This window comes from Leopardus geoffroyi, chromosome C1 (genome assembly GCF_018350155.1).
Source record: "Leopardus geoffroyi isolate Oge1 chromosome C1, O.geoffroyi_Oge1_pat1.0, whole genome shotgun sequence".
Lineage (NCBI taxonomy): Eukaryota > Metazoa > Chordata > Mammalia > Carnivora > Felidae > Leopardus > Leopardus geoffroyi.
The window spans coordinates 218789994-218812903 of NC_059328.1; the positions used below are offsets into that span (position 1 = coordinate 218789994).

The 22910-nt window shown below is 51.1% G+C and overlaps 1 protein-coding gene across 2 annotated transcripts in view; it reads right to left on the reverse strand.

Annotated features, from left to right (window-relative positions):
* Positions 1-19554, reverse strand: part of RAB17 (RAB17, member RAS oncogene family) — a 30667-nt gene extending 11113 nt beyond the window's left edge. The window contains exons 1-2 of one of the 2 annotated variants that reach the window (XM_045481861.1): positions 18243-19554; positions 17599-17734 (exon numbers count right to left, since the gene is read on the reverse strand). The gene's annotated coding sequence lies outside the window, so the exon portion shown is untranslated. Of the gene's footprint in view, positions 1-5536; positions 5763-17598; positions 17735-18242 lie in introns of those variants that run through there. The other variant, XM_045481860.1, reaches the window with a different exon arrangement.
* Positions 19555-22910: the final 3356 nt, after the last annotated feature.

Consider the following 22910-nt stretch of genomic DNA (forward strand, 5'->3'; position numbering starts at 1 on the left):
TGGCAGGCAGTCTTAGGAACATCTCTGCTCCCTCCTTAACATGGTGGGGAGGAGGGAGACCCCCAAGGGTTATGGGAAGGGAGGAAGGGAAGGAATTTTGAAGAAGAGGAAAAGCATGTCAAAGTCTCAGCACAAACCGGGCTGGGTCTGAAATACTAACGAGGCTGTTCTAAGCAGAAGTGATGGGGTGGGGGGGGGGGGGCGGTTACGGGTCTGGAGAGAAGGGTTCACTGGTGCTCCTGCCCCTTGGGGACAGGGGACCGTGGGAAGCATGTGAGGTGCCATCTTCTATGGGACTCACGAGTTTCTCCATCAGGTATGATGCTTACAGGGTCAACGTAGGACGTTTCAGAGGAGGTTTAGAAAAATAAAGCGTTTCAAGTTTTCCACCCATGGTTTTTGTGTTTTTGTTTTTGTTTTTGTTTTTTTAAGCTCCCCAAGTGATCCCGGTGTCTGCCAAGGCTGAGACCCGCTGCTGTCATTTTTATCTTTTCTCTTCGGGGCTGGGGGCAGGGCAGCACGCGCAGTAGGTGCCTCATGAACGCCCGAGGAATGAGTAGCCATGTACCATCCAAACACACAGGAAGGGGCAAATGACCCATCGAAGCACCAGTGTTTCGAAATGCCTGCCTCGACTGAGCACAATTTCTTAGGACTTGAGGCAGGACGCGAGCGACTTGGCCGGGAGCAGGCTCTCCGTGGAGAATCAGCCGGGGGTGGGTTCGGGGCACAGTGGCCTGGACGGCAGCCCAGCCCCGCCCACTCCTGCCGCCTCACACCCAGACACACGGCAGCCCCTCGAGGGTCCCGGGAGGGTCCGTCCTCCTCTCCGAGAGCCCTCCACCCATGCAGTTCCTTCCGCAGATTTCTGACCCATCGGTCTAAACTCAATTAGCCTAAGCCCATTAGGTCTAAACCCATCAGTCGAAGACTAAACTCAAAGCCAACGCAAAATAAACATGAACAAAATGGGAGAGACGCTGAAACGTCAGCCGGGCCCCCCAGGAATAAAATCTGTAGCTTGATTCCAACTCTGCAAGCCACATGGCAAATCAGAGCCCAGGATTCTGAATGGAATCACCACGAAAGGTAACAAAATGATATTGTCTCAAAGTTGAGATATTTCCGGAGACTGACTATGCATCCACTCTGCTGTCAGATAAACTGGGGGCTTTGCTTCTGATAAAGCCGCTAGATCTGCTCAGGGCTCGCTGTCCCAGCTGAAGCAGACCTCTGTCCTGCCTCAGCGGCCACCCCTGATCACATCCGGTCCCCACCAACAGCACGTAAATAAAACAGATAAGTCTCTTCCATCATGTGGCCTGCAGTCCCCCATCCCTTTTCTAGATTGAATTAATCTCAGTTTGTAACTCTGCCTTAACTCAAAGAATTAATTTTTAACAACTTCACTCTCTTGCTGGACTAGAACTTCTTTTTTTTTTTTTAATTCTTTAAAAAAATTTTTAATGTTTTTATTTATTTTTGAGAGAGAGACAGAGCACAAGCAGGAGAGGGGCAGAGAGAGAGGGAGACACAGAATCCGAAGCAGACTCCAGGCCCTGAGCTGTCAGCACAGAGCCCGACGCAGGGCTCGAACTCATGAACTGCGAGATCATGACCTGAGCTGGAGTCAGACACTTAACCAACTGAGCCACCCAGGCGCCCTAGTGGACTGGAACTTCCGAGATGCACTTGATATAATTATTTTATTAATACCTTTTCGCATGCACCAGGCTGTAACCTCTCATGAAAGCAAGGACTGTGTTCGCTGATCATATAGTAGGTGCTCAATAAATACCTCACGGACACGCGTAGGAAGGGTTCGGCAAGAAGCCGTATTGAACAGACGCGCTGTTTACACTGCACAGTTTGCTCCGCCGGCCAAACCCCAGGCAGCCTGCCAAGCGGTGACCTGCGGTATCTACAAAAAGGTAGAAAAGATCCATACGGGGGCTCAGCCCCGAAGGGCCAAGAAAAGCTGACCGTTACTTGCTTCACAGTCACCCTGCACAGGTACTCGGACGAGGCTGTGATAGGAGAAGCAGCCAAGCCTAACGAAGAGGCCAGCTCCACGGAGGGGCAGGGCGGACGTGCCCACACGCCCCTGACCGGCTCAGGCTGCATAGGGCGTCCCACTGAAGCTGAGCCGGAAGCCTCGGGGGGGTCCTGGCGTTACCCCCACCTTACAGAGAGGCCCAGCAGCTTTTCTAAGACAGAGACACAGAATTCGAAGCCAGAGCGGGCCGTGTTCACACTCACCCTGGGTTCCCTGGGCACTGGTGTGGTGTCAGCCACTTGCAGAGGGTGCCAGCACGTGCTTCCCACTTCGAGAACAGTGGTGCAGGGGAGCCCGGGGCAGGGGGAGGGGGGGTGGTTCAGTTGGTTAAGCATCCGACTCTTGATTTCGGCTCAGGTCATGATCTCACCGTCTGTGAGTTCGAGCCCCGTACCGGGCTCTGCACTGACAGTGTGGAACTGCTTGGAGCTCTCTCTCTCTCTCTCTCTCTCCCTCTCGCTCTCTCCCTCTCGCTCTGCCCCTTCCCCGCTCTCTCCCTCTCTGAAAATAAATAAAATAAACATTAAAAAAAAAAAAAAAGACAGTGGTGCACTGAGCCTGCCCAAGGGAGCCACCAGCCTGGACTCACTGAGGACAGTAGCTGAGGACAGTCAGCTCAATAGCAAACCCTCTGAAAAACAGAGCAGGACGGTGGTCACCGAGGGCTGGGGGCGGGCAATGGGAAGATGTCAGTCTAAGGGTACCAACTTCCGGCTACAAGGTTAGCAAGGGCTGGGCATCCGATGTACGGCTCGGAGGTCCTAGCTACTGATACTGTGTCGTATACTCGCAAGTCCCCAAGAGGGTAGATCTTCACTGTTCTCAGTGCCAAAAACAAACAGTAATTGTGAGACAGGACAAGGCGGCAGCTAACACCGTGCTGGGCATCCTGTTGCAATCCATAAATGTATCAAATCAACGGGGTGCCCGCCTTAAACCCACGCAGTGTCAGATGTCAATTACACCCCAACAAAGCTGGAAAAAAGAAACACTTTTTTTTTTTTTTAATTTTTTTTTTTCAACGTTTATTTATTTTTGGGACAGAGAGAGACAGAGCATGAACGGGGGAGGGGGAGGGGCAGAGAGAGAGGGAGACACAGAATCGGAAACAGGCTCCAGGCTCTGAGCCATCAGCCCAGAGCCCGACGCGGGGCTCGAACTCACGGACCGCGAGATCGTGACCTGGCTGAAGTCGGACGCTTAACCGACTGCGCCACCCAGGCGCCCCAAAAAAAAACACTTTTAAGGATGCAACTTCCAAGCTTTCTGCATCACCCCCCAGCTAACACCTCCCTTCTGACCTGAAGGACTTTCGGCTCCTGCTTAAAAGCAGGTCTCCCATTGATTTGTACTGGAATTTTGCACAGAGAAAGTTCTAACACACCTACGGCAACGCCTTCTTGAGTATGTAAAGATACCCCTTCAAGTTTGCTTTGCTATTTATGCACTCAGATTAATAAAGCTCTTAAGTCTAGAAAATCTTCAGCCCCAAACATGTCCACATGAATCAAAACAGGTGGAATATGAATGAATACACCATTACCACGATATCACGTTCCAGCATCTTACTCCTTTGGTGGTGATACATCGCTTTGTTTAAAAATAGTATTTCACGGGGCGCCTGGGTGGCTCAGTTGGTTAAGCGTCTGACTCTTGGTTTCGGCTCAGATCATGATCTCATGGTTCATGAGTTGGAGCCCCCCATTGGGTAGTACTTGGGATTCTCTCTCTCTCTCTCTCTCTCTCTCTCTCTCTGTCTCTGCCCCTCCCCTGCTCGCTCTCTCTATCAAAATAAATAAATAAAAACTTAAAAAAATAAAAAATAAATAAAAATAGTATTTCACCATCAATATAAACACATCGTTGTCAATAGGAAAAAAATTAAATCCCCCATAATCCTGCATCCTTAAATATAACCAGGAGTGCCATTTGCCTATTATCTTCTTGTCTTTCTTTTCTACAAATCTTAAAAACAAGCAAACCAAAACCCATAGTTTTAACATGAAATCATGTATCCTCCCCTTAAACAAAGCAATATGTATTAAAAGAAGCTTTTCACATTGCTGTATATGTTCTATATGCATTCAGCGTACAGACATTTAATGACCCACAGAACACTCTCACAGCTTTTCCACTTGGCTGAACCATTTCCCAACTGCGAGATCTTTTCTTGGGCAGAAGTGTTTTCTCTGTAATGAATAAGGCTGCAGAAAGCACTTTCGTGTCTACGTTTCTGTGTGATTATACGTTGTAAGTTTCCAATAGTCATAGACTGGAACCCTCTGTTCAGAGAGAAAATTAAAAGTATGACTTCTGCCCCAGCCTTTAGAATTTAATCAAGATGGGGTTATTTGAAGTCCTCCTAAACACAAAGATGTTCTCAGGAATGAAATATTCATGATTAGGGTTAAGAGACACTCTCTACGCTTGTCTCCTTTCCACAAAAGGGAAAAAGAAAGGGTTGCAAACCCAAGCTAGTCCTTTTTCGGGGTGGGAGAGGGCATTTGGGGGAGGGGTCTGATTTGCTGAGTCTGCCAGGCAGGACGTCACCCGTGTGTGTCATCCCTGCCCCAGCGTGTGAAAAACACGGGGATTTCGTGCTGGTTATGCCGACGCCAGTCTGTGCTAACTGGGCACCTAGGTCATCTGAAATGGGTCCCTTCGGGGCGCCTGGGTGGCGCAGTCGGTTAAGCGTCCGACTGCAGCCAGGTCACGATCTCGCGGTCCGTGAGTTCGAGCCCCGCGTCGGGCTCTGGGCTGATGGCTTGGAGCCTGGAGCCTGCTTCCGATTCTGTGTCTCCCTCTCTCTCTGCCCCTCCCCCTCCCCCGTTCATGCTCTGTCTCTCTCTGTCCCAAAAGTAAATAAACGTTGAAAAAAAAAAAAATTTTTGAAATGGGTCCCTTCAAGGGCTCCTCTCCCCCACCAGCAGTTTCTGATGAACGCCTGTCTAGGATTTTCCCAAAGAGCCACTATTTAATTTTTTTAATCTTTACTTATTTTTGAGAGACAGAGTGTGAGCAGGGGAGAAGCAGAGAGAGAGGGAGACACAGAATGCGAAGCAGGCTCCAGGCTCCGAGCTGTCGGCACGGAGCCGGACGCGGGGCTCGAACTCAAAAACTGTGAGATCGTGGCTTGAGCCAGAGTCAGACGCTCAACCAACTGAGCCATCCAGGCGCCCCTCAAAGGGCCCCTGTTTAGACAGGAGGCCCCTTCTGGGAGCCTGACCTCGCCGGCCACGGGGATCCAAACACTTCTGGTCGTCAGAAGAACAAACTCCTCACCTGGCACTTTGCCCTTTGGATACGTGCCCGAGGGCAAAGTCACAGACACACTCACACGCGTGCCTACGTGTGCACACACAAACACACACCGAAATACACAGACACACAGACACTCACACACAGACACAAGCATCGCACATGCACGCACACACACACTCACACTCTACAAAGCACACAGAAGTGAAAACAGTGACTCACGTGTGCCCCAGGCCTGATCACCCCCGGGAAGCCTGACGGCTTGTCATCACCGGTCCCCTCTCTCAGTCCTCTGGCCTGGGGAAAGGTTTGCTTCCCTCACCAGGCGGCTGGGATGGTGGGAGGTGGGAGGGCCGGGAGGGGCGGAGGTCCTGCTCCAACAGAAAACAGGTCAGAACAGCAGCCCGGGGCCCAGCCCCACCCCGCCTCCAGCTCCAAAGTCAACCTTCCTCCTCCCTTCCCGGGAGGATCCCAGGGCAAAGTCCACCAGGGTCCGTGTCACCTGGGGTGGGGGCAGGGCGGGCCAGATATAAAGCCTCTGCAGGTGTGAGCTGTCATTCAACGCGGGGGAGGGGGGGGGGAGGCTCTAGGCTTTGTTCTCTGTCCCTCCTTTCAGTGCTGAGGATCCTCTGGTCCTTCCTGGGGGCTGCAGGTTCTCTGCTGCTCTCAAAACTTCAAGCTCAGGGAATACAGGGTTGTATTTTGGTCCAATGAACTTATTCCTGCCACAAACAGCTGGAAGCCACCTCTTGTGGGGCCCTGCCCCCGAACCAGAGGCAAGCCGGGGGGGCTGGTCCTGGGGTCAGACAACCAGACCCTGGTGCTACGGGTGGGGGTAGGGGGCGGTGAGGGGCTGTGTTTCTCTCACGCCCCCTCCCAGCTTTGTCACCCTTCAGCCCGACTGCTCCTCCCAGGGGACGAGAAGACCCGGCCACGGGAGGGACGGATGGAAGGGGGCTCCCATCCCAGTAAGCTGCCAGGAGACATTCCCCACGCCCCGTGGGGTGCTGGGATCTTGTGTTGGAGGGGGTTCGTCTATGCCAGGCTCCTGCTGTCAGGCCCTCACACCGCCCCTTCAGGACCAGCTTCTTTCTGGTGTGCCCACACCGCCTCTGGGGCAGGGGGATCCTTCCTCCACACAATCGTTTCCTTGGGGATGTGGCCACCTCCCTGGATCCCACCAACAAGCGTGGCTGGGCCCTGCCACTTTGGAGACCCAGGAGCTCTCCTGCCTGTGAATGGCACCTTCACGCCCCCACACACACCCCTGCAGACCAGTAACCAAAGGTCCGGGGGAGGATGTGCTGTTCCGCCTATATAACCATACGGGGGAGGGTCCAGTTTTGAAACCGATGACGATGCTTTTCTTCTCTTTTTTAACATGGATGGGCTTGTCCCCATTGACGGTGAAGTATCCACCTTCCTGCAGGTGGGGGGAAGGGGGCACAAAATGAGAGAGCGTTGTAAATCCCAGTTTTACGGCAGGAATGCAGAGACAAGGTCCTTGATCACCAGCATCTTACCTCCAAAAAGGGAGTTTTGTGCCTGAGGTCTGACAATAGTTTTCAAAGCCAGGCCCTCACCACAGAAGAGGTTTTTGGAATCCGTCCAGCCCCCATGTGACTATCCAGCTGCCTGGAGATTCTGTTACTGAGGGCCCCAAGTGGCAGGCTCAGGGCCCATGTCTTCGTCCCAGGCGCTCGGTTTCCACGGGTCCGGGGTGTGTGCACAGCCAACTGGGTCCTCTGCTGAGGGTCTCCCAGGCTGCAGTCACGGTGTCGGCTCAGCCGCAGGCTTTCTGGAGCCGGAGGTCCTTTCGGAGCCAGTTGTGGGCAGAACTCAGCTCCTTGCTGTTGCGGGACTGAGGTCCCGTGTTCCTGCTGGCGGTCAGCCAGGACCCGTCTCAGCTCTTACGGTCCACCTGCTGGCCCTGGTCATGTGGCCCCCTCCCAGGCCCTGTCACACATGCCAGCTTGCTTTTGCCAGGGCAGCAGGAGAGTCTCTCTGACTTCCAGACCCTCTTTTAAAGGGTTCGCCTGATTAGGTGAGGCCCACCAGGCACATCTGCCTTTCCGTTAACGCAAAGTCAACTGATAAGGGACCTTAATTACATCTGCAAAAAACCCTTCATCTTTGCCATGTAACATCACCTAACTCAGGAGGGACATCGATCCTATCGACAGCCCTGGGCATCCTCAGGGGGAAGGGATTATACGGGGTATGGACACCATGGGCCGATAGTCTAGAATCCTGCCTACCCCAGTGCCTGAGCTAAGGCCCACACAGGGGGGCACACCTTGCCCAGATGACCCAGAGTAAATCTACCCATTAGCACACTGCTGGTGGACCGTGGGAAATCAGGCAAAAACAGCAAAGTCATTCACTTCTGTGACACCGTTAATATCATCTTGATGGAGCTGTATAACTTGTGAGCTCTCTCTCTTGGCATTTTATCAACTTTCCTGCACGCGCATCAGCAGAGGGAATCTTTGCTACGCCACGGAATCGGGCCGTACGTACATACAAGCATCCACATTCGCAGGCGTATACAGTAAAACCTTGGTTTGCGAGCATAATTCGTTCCGGAAACACACTTGTCATCCAAAGCACTCGTATTTCAAAGCGAATTTCAAGAACCATTGGCTCAGGGGTGATCATGTGACGTTCGGCATCACGTACCGCTCGGGTCGCAAGACCACTCGTTTATCAAGTTAAAATTTATTAGAAACGTTTGCCCGTCCTGCGGAAGTCTTACAGAACAGGTAATTTGCAATCCAAGGTTTTACTGTGTTCCCCTTCGGAAAGAAATACAAAATCATAGAATCTGGAAGCCGGAAGGGCCCCTGGGGATTATCTGGTCTGAGCCCCCAGCTAGTGTCTGAAGACCGTCTGTAACACCCCCGCCAACCGATTCTTCAGACTCCGGCCATCCGCAGTGACCGGGGATTTTCTGCTTCCCGAGGCAGCCCCTCCATGTGGGTTCTTTCGCATCCAAACCAGCCTTCTGTAACGTCCCACCAGTTTGCCTTCCTGGGGTCACGTGGCGAACGCCTGACCCACCGCCACAGCAACATCTCTGAGATTTTGGAAGCAGTTTTCAAGGCTCATCGCAGACACTGCCAATGACCTGCCCAGCACCCCCCACCCCGCCCCCAGTCCTTGTGTAGAGGCCACCGGTGTGGCCCAGACTGTTACCACATCTTTCCAGGAGACGCACCCAGTGATCCCGCTGTGGGGGGGTTGTGGGGAAGAGGTGCGTCCCCTTCCTTCTTGGGCTTCCTGTAGTTAAGGATCAGACCCAGTGTGCTAGATGGCTGAGGTACGGGTCTTCCAGAATGTTCTTATCTCCTAAGGTCTCTGAGATAAGCAGAAACGGCCGTCTGCCTTGCCTCCAAACCTTCACCCTTGCTTATCTCAATGGAAAATTCCGGCAGGGATTTCTGAACACCGAGTGAAATTCCTCAGCTCGGCAATCAGTTCGGTGCTTGGCTCACTTCCAGGCTGGGCCGAGCAGAGCGGAGCAAAGAAGCAAAGTCCGGCCCGAGGCACCCAGGACCCCACAGGCCGGGACAGGGGCCTGCCCGGTGAGAGGCGGCCTCCCCAGGTTCCGACAAGGTGCTAACAGAGCGGTGGGTGCGAGCAGAAGAGGCGGGCTCCCCCGGCCAGACGGAAGGGGAAGGGTCAAGATAGACCCTTCAGGGAGGTAACACCGGACTCACCGAAGAGGGACCAGAAACTCGCCCAACGGCAAGAAGAGGAAGGGCCTTCCGACGGGGAGCAGTTGGGTAGCGACAGACGCCGTCCCCCTCCCTAGTCCGTGACGCCTCCCCTCATTCTACGGCTCTCCACTGGCTGAAGGCTCCCAGGGCCTTTAGCGCTGCTGTTCCTTCTACCTGGAAATTTCTCCTCCCAGATGGACACACTTCAGGCCATGTTCACTTCCTGTGGCCGTTGTAACAAGTGACCATAAACTGGGTGGCTTAAAACAACACAGACTTAACTCTTTTATAGCCCTGGAGCTTAGAAGTCGAAATTAAGGAGTTCGCAGAGGTATTTCCTCCCAGAGCCTCTGAGGGAGGATCTGTCCCCGGCCTTTCTCCTGACTTGCGGTGGCTGCTGGCAGCCCTCGGGGTCCCTTGGCTGCATCAGGCCCGTCCCTGCCTCGTCCTCACAGGGCCTCCTCTGTGGGCCTCCTTTTCTCACGAAGACGCCGGCCTTGGATTTAGGACCCACCGCTTAATCCAGGATGACCTCATCTCCAGATCCCTAACTCAATGACATCTGCAAAAACTCTTTTGCCAAACAGCGTCACAGTCACGTGTACCATAGGTTAGGACGCGGGCACATCTTTCAGGGGACCACACAATTCAGCCCACAACAGGGCCTGCTCTCATAGCCCCCTCCCCACGACTCTTTCTCTGACCGACCTACCCAAGCACTCCCTGCCCCTCGGCCTCGCGGTACTTTTCTCCATGACACAGCGGCTCACATGTTTTATATTTTCCTTATTGTCTCTTGCTGTCTCCCTGACTACACTGTAAATTCCCAAGGGCAGGATTTTTTAACCGCTCTGTTCACTGTTGTCACTTCAGGGCCCAGAACAAGTCTGGCACGTCACAGTCACCAGGTAAGTGTTGGTTGAACCAATGTTCGCATGTAAGCGTTTAGAGAAAATTCTGTACCCACGATTTCAGGATACTCCTGGATCAAACCCGTTCATCCATGAACCTAATATGAAGAATTCCTTGATCAGAAGGAAGGATTTCTGAAGACAGGAAGACCTATCTTTAAAGTCAAAACTAACATCACACTTAATGGAAAAGCAGTAGGAGTATTTTAATTAAATACAGAAGACCGAACAAACATCCCCTGTATTAATTTTCCTTTTATTATTAATTTCCATGACATTAAATTCCCTTGGTCACACATGATGATAGTAAAACAAAACACCACACACACACACACACACACACACACACACACACACAAAACAAGACAGAAAGAAATAATTAACATAAGAAAGAAGGATGGGTGTCATTATTTACGGATAATTTTATACTTAGAAAATCCAAAAGGACATCGGCTATAATACTATTAAGGATAGACTTTTAGAAAGTAACCAGATAAAAATGAATTAAACTACCAAACATTAATTGATGAGAGACACAGAAGGCCAGATACGTGAAGACACTCCATATGTTCCCAGAGATTAAGCGTCATGACGTTGACACTTCCTCTAACCCAGCTTAATTTAATCCAACATGAGTTACCATTTCCTTGGCATGCTTGATGAAAGCATAGAACAATCTGCCTGTCAAACATCGACTGTTGTAGGCTGGCTTAAGAACCTGTGCCTCATGTCTTGTCTCAGTGGAATAACATGTTTTAACTTTCAAGCACACCACTTATAAATAAATGTTCTGAGCACAGTCCACGATGGGGGAAAACTCATTAGCATGAACACATTCCCCATCCTTCCCACCACACACCTTCTAAATTTTTTTTTTAACGTTAATTTTTGAGACAGAGAGAGACAGAGCATGAACGGGGGGAGGGGTCAGAGAGAGAGGGTGACACAGAATCTGAAACAGGCTCCAGGCTCCGAGCTGTCAGCACAGAGCCCGATGCAGGGCTCGAATGCACAAACCACGAGATCATGACCCACGCTGAAGTCGGACACTTAACCGACTGAGCTACCCAGGCGCCCCCCCCCACACACACACACACACCTTCTAAAAAGGATTCTGGCTTCGCTTTCTCTGCTTGCTCCCCAGTCCCTGCCTTCCACGGGACTTTTTCTCCTGGCTGCCTGATTCCCAGCCTTACGGGGCTGACTTGGGAGTGCAAGTGAAGAGGGATAGAGCTGGAGAAGAGGTAAAGGGGGTACAGACCCCCAAGAACAAAGTGGGCAAGCCTGTCTGCATGTTCATGTTTCATGTGCATGTACTGAAAACAGTAGACAGAGTTGAGTCTTAACATTTTTCTCCTCTCTGCCTTCTAATTTAGAGTTTCTGGTCCATTTACCTTTAATGTAATTAATGATATGGTTCTGTTTCAGCCTACCATCTTGATGTTCATTTTCCATTTGTTCCCTCTCTTCTTTGTTCCTTTGTTCTTTTTTTCCATCTCTGTGGAGTGCATCAAGCACTTGTCGTATTCCGTTCTCTCTCTTTCACTGATTTCTTGAGTATATTATATTATAGGGGTGCCTGGGTGGCTCAGTCAGTTAAGCATCCGACTTCGGCTGAGGTCATGATCTTGCGGTCGTTGAGTTTGAGCCCCGCATCGGGCTCTGTGCTGACATCTCAGAGCCTGGAGCCTGCTTCAGATTCTGTGTCTCCCTCTCTCTCTGCTCCTCCCCTGCTCATGCTCTATCTCTCAAAAATGAATAAACATTTTTAAAAAGTATATTATATTATAATTGTAAGTTATCTGATTTCCATTGGGTACTTTTTTTTTATACTTTCTGAATCTCTTCTGAAATTCACACTTCTTTGCCTATTATATGATCTCTCTTTCCATACGGATTCTTGACCATATTTGTCAGAGTGTTTTAAACTTCTTGTGCACAAATTCCAACATCTGGTTTGTTTGTGGGTCTGTCTCTATTGATTGGTTGTTTTGTTTTGTTTTTCTCTTAACCATGGGTCTCATTTCCTTTACCCTTGAAGAGCGTTGACCTGTTTTCAGCAGCCAGTTCAATTACTGGTGGATCACCACGAACCTGTGGGAATTTTGCTTCACACCTGGTTGGGGTGGGACCTATTTTGATTTGCCATGGATCCTAGGGTGAATATTCGTCCTGGCACATAGCCTTGGCTCCTACTGAGGCCCTTCTGGGGTCTCATTGGAAAGCCTAAGGCGTCTACCAAGCTCTTCTCTGTGGCAGAACATGAACTCCACACTCTGTCTCCCCTACAGTGGGCAGGAGCTGACGCCCTGTCAGCTCTTCACGCCCTACAGGTGACACTTGCCACCAAGCTTCTTGCAGTCTTACCTGTGTGTGTGCACCACTGAGACATCAGCTAAGGATTTCAGGACAATCAAGATGCAGTATTTGGGGGCTCTCTCCTCTGTGGCCCCCTTCTCTTTAAGATTTCATCCCTCTCCCCAACAACAGCAGAATACATATTCTCCTCAAGCTCCTGTGGAACACTCACCAAGATAGACCACGTCCTGAGTCATCAAACACACTTTCACAAACCTAAAAGAATAGAAATCATACAGTGTCTGCTCTCAGTTCAACAAAATTAACCTAGAAATCAGTAATAGAAAGATAACTGGAAAATCCCCAAATACATGGAGATTCAACAACATACTTCCAAATAACGCAGGAGGCAAAGAAGAAATCTAACAGGAAACTTTAAAATGTTTTGAACTAAATGAAAATGAAAATACAACTTATCGAAATTTGCTAGATGCAGCAAAAGCAGCACTCAGCGGGAAATAGATAGCAGTGAACGCACGTAGTAGAAAAGAAGAAAGATCTAAAATCAATCATCCAAGCCTCCACCCTGGGAAACTAGAAAAAGAAGAACAAGTTAAATCCAAAGTAAGCAGAAGAAAAGAAAGAATAAGAATTAGAGGAGATGTCAATGTAACTGAAAACAGGAAATCAACAGAGAAAATCAAAGAAACCAAAAACCGGTTCTTTGAGGAGATCAATAAATTAATAAGCCACTAGCCAGGCTAAGAAAAAAAAAAAAGAGGGAGGAAACAAATTATTAATACTGGAAATGAAAGAGGACATCACTACAGGCTCATGGACAATAAAAGGATAACGAAGGAATACCGTGAACAACTCCATACCCACAACATGATAACCTGGATGACACGGACCAGTTCCTGGAAAGACACAATCCGCCAAAACTCATGCAAGAAGCAATCATCTGAATAAGCTTATGTCTATCAAAGAAATTGGGTCAGTAATTAATAACCTTCTAAAACAGAAAGCACCGGGTCTGGATGCGTTCACTGGTGAATTCTACCAAACATTGAAAGAAGAGATCAAACCAGTTCTCTACAATCTCCTCCAGAGGACAGAAGTAGAGGGAATACTTCTTAACTCATTCTATGAGGCCAGCATTACCTTAATACCAAAACCAGACAAAGACATTATAAGAAAAGAAAACTACAGAGGGTGGTTCAGTTGGTTAAGCGTCCAACTTCGGCTTGGGTCGTGATCTCGCGGTTCATGAGTTCGAGCCCTGCATCAGGCTCTGCACTGACAGCTCAGAGCCTGGAGTCTGCTTTGCATTCTGTGTCTCCCTCTCTCTCTGCCCTCCTCCGCTCTCTCTCTCTCTCTCTCTCTCTCTCAAAAATAAATAAACATTAAAAAAAAAAGAAAACTAGAGATCAATATCTCTCATGAACAGATACAAAAGTCCTCAACAAATATTGTCAAATCAAATTCAACAATGTATAAAAAGCATTATTCATGACGACCAAGTGGGATTTAACCCGCATATGCAAGGCTAGTTTAACATTCAAAAATCAGTTAATGTGATCCATTACATTTAGAGGCTGAAACAGAAAAATCACAGGGTCGAGTCGGTAGATGCAGAAAAAGCATTTACAAAACCCAACACCCTTTCATGACAAAGACTCTCAGTACACTAAGATTTTCCCCCTTATTTTCTAGCCATTCTTGGCAGCCTGAACTGCATTCTCTGACTCTTCAGACCTGTAAGTTCTAGTTGCCCTGCCCTGAGCACGTGGGGAGGCCCTCAGAGGGAAGTCGTATCAACACGATCTCATGCAGAACAGGTCCCTTCCTTCAAGGGCCGAGTCACCCCCGCTTCTTCATCCCATGCCAGGCTCTGTGCTGGGTCTTGCACATTCCCAGTCCTTCACTGCTCACAACCTCCCGTGCTCTGGACCCAGCTTTATTCATCTTTTACAGATGTAGGAACCGAGGCTCAGAGAAGTCAATGACCTACTGTGAGTCCCACAACCTGCAAAGGACAGAGCAGGCTCCGAACTCACATCTGTCAGATGCCAAGGCCATGGCCTGACCCTCCCTCTGTGCTGGTTGACCGGCACTTTCTTCTCTCCATCAGGGAGGGCAAGGCAGCGGCCAGGCGGGCCCTCTACAGAGAGTAGTGCTGGACGTTCCAGCTGCAGGGGTGAGAGGTGAGAGCCCATCCCTCCGGGTGCTCCCCCCAAACCTGTCCTATCAGCAAAGCAGGAGGAGGGAGTTGCTGGGAGGTGAGGAACCCTGGACCGGCTGCTGGCTGGGGAGGCGACGTCCAGATCGGGGCCCCCGTCTGGCGCTGGTGTGGCCGTCGCTCTTGAGACTCTATAGCACCAGCTTAGCCCCTCCTTCCCCGGCTGCAGGGTCCCCAGTTGCTGCACCTCCAGGGACCAAATTATAATCTGCCGCCCCTCTAGAGTCCCACCGCTGTCCTTCTGTTCCTTCTTTCTGTCCACTGTCTTGGTCTCTGCTCTTGTGGCCAAGTGCCCACATGATCATCCTAGTTAGTCACGTGGAACTAACAAGTGACATAGTGAGTGTGTGCTCGTGTTACAACCGTTATCTCTGTGGGGTAAACTCCGTGCCCCTGTCAGCTGGGGCCCAGGAGAGATGGGGGTGCCTCCCAGCATGATCCGTGCAGCGGGCGGGGCCAAGCTCTGAAGGACTTGGGCTCGGTCCGCTGTTCCCTGTCGGGTGATTATCCTCTCAGAGACCCCTCGTTGGGTTCAGCTCTGCACTAGTTTCCTGGGGCTGATGTAACAAATCACCATGGACTGGGGGCTTAAAACAAGAGAAATGTGTTGCCCCACAATCCTGGAGGCCCGGAAATCAAGGTGTCCATGAGACTGGTTCCTTCCAGAAGCTCTGAGAGGGAATCTGTTCCACGCTTCTCTCCTAGTTTCTGGTGGTTCCTGGCAACCCCTGGTTCTCCTAGGACACAAATTTTGGGGGATGCTCGTCAACCTAGTACTAACACTTAGCATCCAAAGACCTCCTCTTGGTTCAGGAACCCCCGAAGGACTGGGCCTGAACAAACGCCCAGTTCGCTTTTCGCAGAGACAGACCTCCCCAGAAGCATGTTGGCCGAGCTTCTCGTGAAGATTTATGACGCCCACGGTGTTACGAGTTGGACTGCGTCTCTCCCAGAATTCATACGCTGAAGCTCATGCCCAGTACCTCCGCATGAGACCTCATTTGGACACAGAGGCCAAAGAGCGGTAATCGGGTTAAAGTGAGGTCATCACAGTGGGACCTAGCCCAGTACAACAGGTGCCCTTACAAAAAGGGAAAGTTAGGCCGAGATGGTGGAAACGCGTCTAGAAGCCAGAGGACGCCAAGGATTCCACCAGAAGCCAGGGAGGGGCAGGGGACCGATGCTTCCCCACTGTCTCCAATGTATTTTGAAAACATTCTTTTGGCTGCAAGTTACGAAGTTAACTGAAGCTACCAGGAATAGAAGGCATTTTATTAGACATCTACTGAGGTTGCTCATCAAAGCCCAGAGCGGGGGGCTTGGAATCCACATCTCTGCCCCTCTGTGCTCACAGCAGCCCTCAGATCTGGGATGGACGAGAGACCAGCCCTGCCCGCTGCCAATCACCCCGCAAACTCCCCAAACTCCCATCCCCATGAGCCATCGACGGTGGGGGACACTAGGGGAGGCAGATGGGGTGTGGGGAACGTGAACAAACGTCTGAGCAAAAGACTGAGCGATGGCTGTTACTCGAATGATTATCACGTAATTATTATTACTCATGCGGTGCACGGCCTACAAACTCCAAAACATGACAACCAGTCTGGTTTTATATTGTTTCAACTTCTCAGGGCAAATGTACCTAAAATGCATTCTGATCCCAGACAGGAAAGACACCCGTGGCTATTCCGGAAGCGGCTCGTGCGTCCCTGCAAATTCCACGGGTTGAAACCCCGCGCCCCCATCCCTCCCCACCCCCACCATCTGATGGCATTCGGAAGCAGGGCCTTTGGGGGCAGATTAGGCACGAGGGCGAGGGCGAGTCCTGGCGAATAGGATTAGTGCCCTTGTAAAAGAAACCCCGGAGAGACTCCCCTGCCCCTTGCACCACTGAGGACACCGCAAGTCCCTGAACCAGGAAGCAGGCCTCCACCAGACACGGAATCCACCAGCACCTTGATCTTGGACTCCATAGCTTCCAGATCTGTGGGAAATGAAGGTGCTGCTCTGCTATAGCAGCCCGAAGGGACTAAGACAGCCACAGAAAGCTCCGGGTGGGGCAGCCGGCGTGGGGGCTGAGTCACTCTGCGGCAGCCTTGCCGGGCAGGCAGGGCCCTTGACCCACGTCTTGTCCAACAGACCCTGGGCTCCGTTAGCTCCGAAAGCGGGCTTCGTGAATTCTAGACCCGTGTGATATGATCCTAGGACCAGCGTTGCTCGGCCAGCTGCGTTTGGAAGGACCGCTCCCTGCAATCCTTTCTTGGGGAGTCAATGAACCATCCCATTTGCCCGAGGAGTCCCCTGGGGGAGCTGTGCACCACCCCCCCCCCCGGCCGTTCACCTTTACTTCGACCCGCATTTCCCAAAGTTACTGGACCCTAAGTGCATCTTTCGTGAACTGCCTATTATGTGCCCTGGGACTAGTGGTAAGGAAGCACATGTTGGGAGAACCCACCCGACCTGGTGCCAGCGCCTCCTTGGGGCGCTCCTGGACATGTATCCCTCCCTGAGGCTCCTTGTGCCCCTTAGGCCCCAGCGCTAAAAACATCCTTGCTCGTGCTGCACGAGTGCCCTGCACCCATGCCTGCTGTCCTCCCAGCAGCCACGCCACTCAGCTTCTTCGCATCACCAAGCCCCCTCCCCCACTTGCCCTTCTGGACACTCTGTCGATGGCCCACATAAATTTACTCCCAGAACGAGACCAAACCCCCAAGAGCAGTCTGACCAACACAGAATGGAGTGAGCACGTCATTTCTTTTGCACAAGAGATCTGCAAACTTGTCCTTCATTAAGTATTTATCAAAAACCTTCCCGTGCCCCCCGGAACTGTGCCAGAGAGCCCTGCAGCCACACAGAAGTGCCCTCGAGGAGCCTACTGTGGATTGAAAAGGCCAAAGGAAACTTCGCAGAAGTAAATCATAATATAAATTCCATCACTCGCAACAGCAATACAAGGAATGTTGCCGTAACAGTAGATGGTGAGCCCCTGAGAGCATGAAGGGCAGTCAGAGTCGCCCAGAGCACTCAGTGCCCACCCCCCACCCCCACCCCGGGCCGGAAGCGCAGGATGCACTGGAAGTAACGCTGTTTGGAAGCCAGGCAAGGGAAGGCAGGTACCTGATCCCCTTCCAGGCCTTTCTTCCTCTCCAGGTTTGCTGTGAAGAAGTCTTCTCCTAAGGACCGCGGCCCGAGGAGATGGTTATCCTGCCCAGAACACGGCAGGATGCAGAAGACCCCATCCCAGGGGGCATAACTGGAAACAGAGGCTGGGGTAAGATTCTACAGCGGGAGGCTCTGTAATTACACCAGGACTGGTAACTGTAAAAGCCCCAAAAACCACAGGAGGCCCCACCATCCACAGTGACAAAGATGGTCTTCAAGGATGCCGGGAAAGGCTTTGCTTCCCTTGGGACTCCACCAAAGGAGGCCACTCCTCTGCCTCATTCCCGGACGACCTTCAGAACATAGTTATTGAACTGGTCAGTGAACAGGTGCATGGTGGGTAAATAGGAAAAAAAAAGAAAAAGACCTAGCAGAGTTAAACGGCCATGTGAGTGAATGAATGAAAGACACGTGTCCTTCAGGAACTGAAATAATTTGAGTCCCGGCATGCTGATGGTTTCCCCCACAATGCATTCATCGACCACCCAGAAAGGCAAAAGCAAGCTCTTGGCCAAGACTGGGAAGCAGAAAGTTATTGATGTATCCTGCTTGCACACGCGTGTGCACACACACACCCACGGGGCTTCACACAAGCTTACCTGCGGATGTGTGGTCTGAGTTGTCTGTTTCTCGCTCGCCTCTCTCGGGCACTGACATGGCTCTGGGCCTGTTCTGGAGGGTGGTCCTCTTTCCTGGGATCAGCTCTGGCCGGTCCCTCGGCCCAGTCCCTGCCCTTCTCACCCCGCCTCTCCTCCCCAAGGCCAGGGCCCCTCCTTCCTCTTGGGAGCTGTGTCTCATTTCTGCCCCATCAGGGCAGCCAGGGGCCTTGGTCAATAGCTAAGGTCTGGTGCTGAGCCAGGATCCTGAGTCCCCTTCTCAGAGTGACAGGCCTGGTGTTTCCGGAGAGGACAGAGATGGTTGTGGGGGAGAAACAAGAATTTTCCCTCTACCCTTCTGCATTCCTTGGCTGAGAGCCCTGCAATACAAGACAGAAAAACAAGAGAAACACAAACGGAAGTTGATTAAGACGCATCCACGGGAGACACCCAGAAAAGAGTGGCTCAAGCCACTGGCTGAATTATCATCTTCAGCGAGAGACAAAAGGCAGAAAGGCGCGGGGGGTCCAGTTACGGGGAGGTTACCAGGAAAAGCACAGTAAACCAGGATAAGCTTGTGCAGATTTGAGTGGCGCCTTGTCCCCTGATCAGAGTTTCTTGTGGTTTAGAGTCTCTTCTCTTTCTGGTAGAGAGAGAGCCACCCCCACACCCAGAGCTGTCCTGTGTACATGCAAATTTCTCTTACAAAGGAGCAACTGCTACCCTGTTTTCTGCGCTTCTCCTGTGTCTACTGTTTCTTAAAATAATCGGCTCAGAATAACCCTCATGCCAAAGAGGCATTTGGGGGATGGCAGAAGTTGCTACCCTTCACAGCCTGACGCTTTTGCCCTTAGGGCAGGGAAATCGGGGCCGTGAGGCCCAGGTCACAGCAAGGCAGCCACGCACAGCTTGCCCGCCTGGGTCTTCCTCGGCTTCAGCTTCTTCCCGTGGGAGTAAATCACACCCATCCACAAAGCAGGAGTCCCTTTCTGATGGTCCAGTGAGAAGCTGCGTTGGAGCAGGGTGGCGACGTACTCGACTCATGCCTCAACTCCTTTTGCTGCCTTGAGAGGCACTGAGGACAGGAACTGGGTCTCACTCGTTTCTCTTCTCTCCCGTGCACACAGTAGGTTCTCTGCTGCACCTGCGTCTTGGGCCCTGGACTCCCCCGGACAGTCTGCAGGGCTGGCTACTTCGGCGATCATTGTTCCGAGGCCCCTGTCTCGCGCTGTGGATGGCATTTTACTAGGAGTCAGGAAAATGTTTCCTAGGAAGAAAACCGTATCATCTTTGTTCTGCTCGAAACAAAGCCGAATTTTATCGGCTGTTCTTTGGGGAAATGGATGTAAAGAATTCACCTTGAGCACAGGATGCAAATGAGTCAGTGGCAAACTATTTTTCTCTCATGTTCCTAAAATAGATCGGGTGCCGACGGGGAGGCCTCGCCTTGGCCCGGAGCCCTGAGCGCTGTTACAGCTGAGAGCGGGACCAGGCAGAGCAAGACTCCTCCAGAGTGTTCTCGATTGGTCACTGTCATCTTCAAGTGCAGAAATTTCCACTGACTTCCCCCCCCCCCCCCCCCCCGTCCCCAGGAGAAAGTCCTCAGAGCATTATTCAGCATCACATAAACTTGGTGAGATGTTTGTACGGTTTAAAAATTGGCCAATTGAGGACACGGAGTGCTTTTAAAGCCACTGCCAAAAATATGGCAGTCATCTTCTAGTAATAATGAAAACGATCTGAAACAGCTGTGCTCAATTTCCGCTTCTGGAGGCTCGGGGTGAGTAATTGATCAGGACGGTGTTTTGCTCAGGAATACAGTGATCCTTGGAGGGGAAAGGCCGCATGAGCTAACTGGAACACGGACGTAGTGGAGGGGCACGGCGACTCCGCCCTCAAAACGCCTCCCCAGATGTGCGGGCACGGACGGCCCGCCAGACTGCGCAGGAACCAGCCCGCACCTAAGATCGCCCGGACAGTCGCGCCAAACGGACGACGACGGCAAATCCAAACACAGCCCGGAACGCCCCGGCTCTGCCTGGGTGTGCAAACGCTAACAGGGATTAATTGGCTAATCGGTTGCGGGGTGGGGGGGTTGTGGAGGGAGCTCCAAGATTCATTTCACGGCAGGTTAAACAAGCCAGCCGACACTGTGGGCGAATCACCTGCTTCTCTTGGCATCCTGATGTTCCCAGCGGTCCTTCTGCAGGAAAACCGCATGCCGTGGGGATGAGACATCACAACTAACGGTAGGAAGGAAACAGGTGGGACTACCCAAGCTCCTAAACTCTCCCCGGGACGGTGTCACCTCGGCGGAACACCAACGGTCCCTTTGTTCATCCAGCATCCCCGTGTCCTGGAGGAAGTGATGCGTATGGATGATGTGCTGGGCAGCTCCTTAAGTTGTGGTCCCTTCAAAGTCATTGCACTAAAACTGAGTTTGACGTGATGTCTAAAGGGCAAACGCTCTCCTCTGTTGCCAGCTTCTGTGTTTGTTGGTTTGGTGGTTTTCCCTTTGAAGACACTCGTTTTTCAGATTGAAGTATAACTTACACGTAATAAGATGCACAGATTTTAAGCGTAGATGTGTTTCCACGTGCATGCAAAAATTGGATGACAAATGTATACGTGCGTGTCGTGGCGGGGGAGGGGGGGGTGACCATCTGGTTTCAGTTTTTCCGGGACTATCCCTGTTTTAAAACTGAAAGTCGGACATCTCAGGAAGCCCCTCCTCCCAGGTGACCTGGACAGGGTTGGCGGGGGGTGGTCACCCTTTGTAGAAACCACCTCACTGGAGGTACATGACATGGCCATCTCCCCCAAAAGGTCCCCTTGGGCCGCTTGGTAGTCAATCCATCCCCCGCCTCAGATAGCAGTCACTGTTCTCACTTCTATCCCCACAGCTGAGTGTTGCTGTTCTAGAATTTCACAGAAATGGGACCAGTCAATGTTTTCCCATTGAAATGGGACCATTTCAATGTTTCACAGAAATGGGACCAGTCTGGCTTCTTTCACTCAACGTAATGTGTTGGCGACTCATCCATGTTACTGCCTATGTGGTTTGTTACTTTTCACTGCTGAGTGGTGTCACCTCTGGAACCTCGACGGGCTTATCCATTCACCTGCCGACAGGCACTGGGTTGGTTTTCAGCTCTTGACTGTTAGGAATATTCTGGTACACATCTTTTTGTGGACACATTTCCACCTCCCTTGGGCGAACACTGAGAGTGACGACCGGATCACAGGGCAGGCAGGCTATGTTTCTAAGAACAGCGCTCCAAAGTGGCTGTAGAACTCTACACTCCAACCGACAGCGTCCGAGACTTCCCTGGACTCAACATCCTCACCCACACGCACGCTTGCCAGACCTTTCCACTGTGGACCTTCCAGTGTGTGCAAAGTGGTATATTACTTGGCTTTATTTTACATGTCCTTGGAGATAAGGAAGCTGAGCACCTCCCTCGCTGGTTTTTGGTCATTTGTACGTGATCTTAAAGGAGGGGTCTGTGCCAATCTACAAATCTCTTGCCCATTATTTGTTGTTTTAAATCATTTTTTTTCTTTTTTTCGTCACGAAAGTGTACTCCGTTTATTCTCTATAGGTAAGAGTCTGCTTCTTGGTTTGCCCCTCTCTCCCCTTTTTTCCTCGCTCGTTTGTCTTGTTTCTGAAATTCCACTCAGGAATGAGATCACGCGGTATTTATCTTTCTCCCGACTGACTTACTTCACTTCGAATAATACTCTCCAGCTCCATCCATGTTGTTGCAAAAGGCAAGATTTCGTTCTTTTCGATCACCGAGTAATATTCCATTGTGTATATATACCACTTCTTTTTTTTTTAAACACTAGCGTAGGACTAGACAAGAAATGTGTTTGCTTATTTATTTATTTGAGAGGGGGAGAGAGAGAGAGAGAGCACAAGCAGGGGAGGGGCAGAGAGAGAGGGAGTCACAGAATCCCAAGCAGGCTCCAGGCTCTGAGCTGTCAGCACAGAGACCGACGTGGGGCTCGAACTCACGGACCGTGAGATCATGACCTGAGCCAAGGTCAGACGCTCATCCGACTGAGCCACCCAACTGCCCCCACTTCTTTATCCATTCATCAGTCAGTGGACATTTAGGCTCTTTCCATAGTTGGGCTGTTGTAAATAATGCTGCAATGAACATAGGGGTGCGTGTAGCTTCCGAATGAGTGTTTTTGTATTCTTTGGGTAAATGCCTAGTAGTGCAGCCACTGGATCATAGAGTAGTTCTATTTTTAGTTTTTTGAGAAACCTCCGTACGGTCTCCTACAATTCTTCCCCATTATTTAAAGGACCCACTTATATCTTTCTTACTGATTTGCAGGAAATCTTTTTTTTTTTTTTCAACGTTTATTCATTTTTGGGACAGAGAGAGACAGAGCATGAACGGGGGAGGGGCAGAGAGAGAGGGAGACACAGAATCGGAAACAGGCTCCAGGCTCCGAGCCATCAGCCCAGAGCCCGACGCGGGGCTCGAACTCACGGACCGCGAGATCGTGACCTGGCTGAAGTAGGACGCTTAACCGACTGCGCCACCCAGGCGCCCCTTAAATCTTTATGTGTTCTAGATAGAAGTACTCTGTCACATCTGTGGATTGTGGACATTTTCTCCCAGATTGGCCCATGTTCTTCATTTTCATAATTGACTT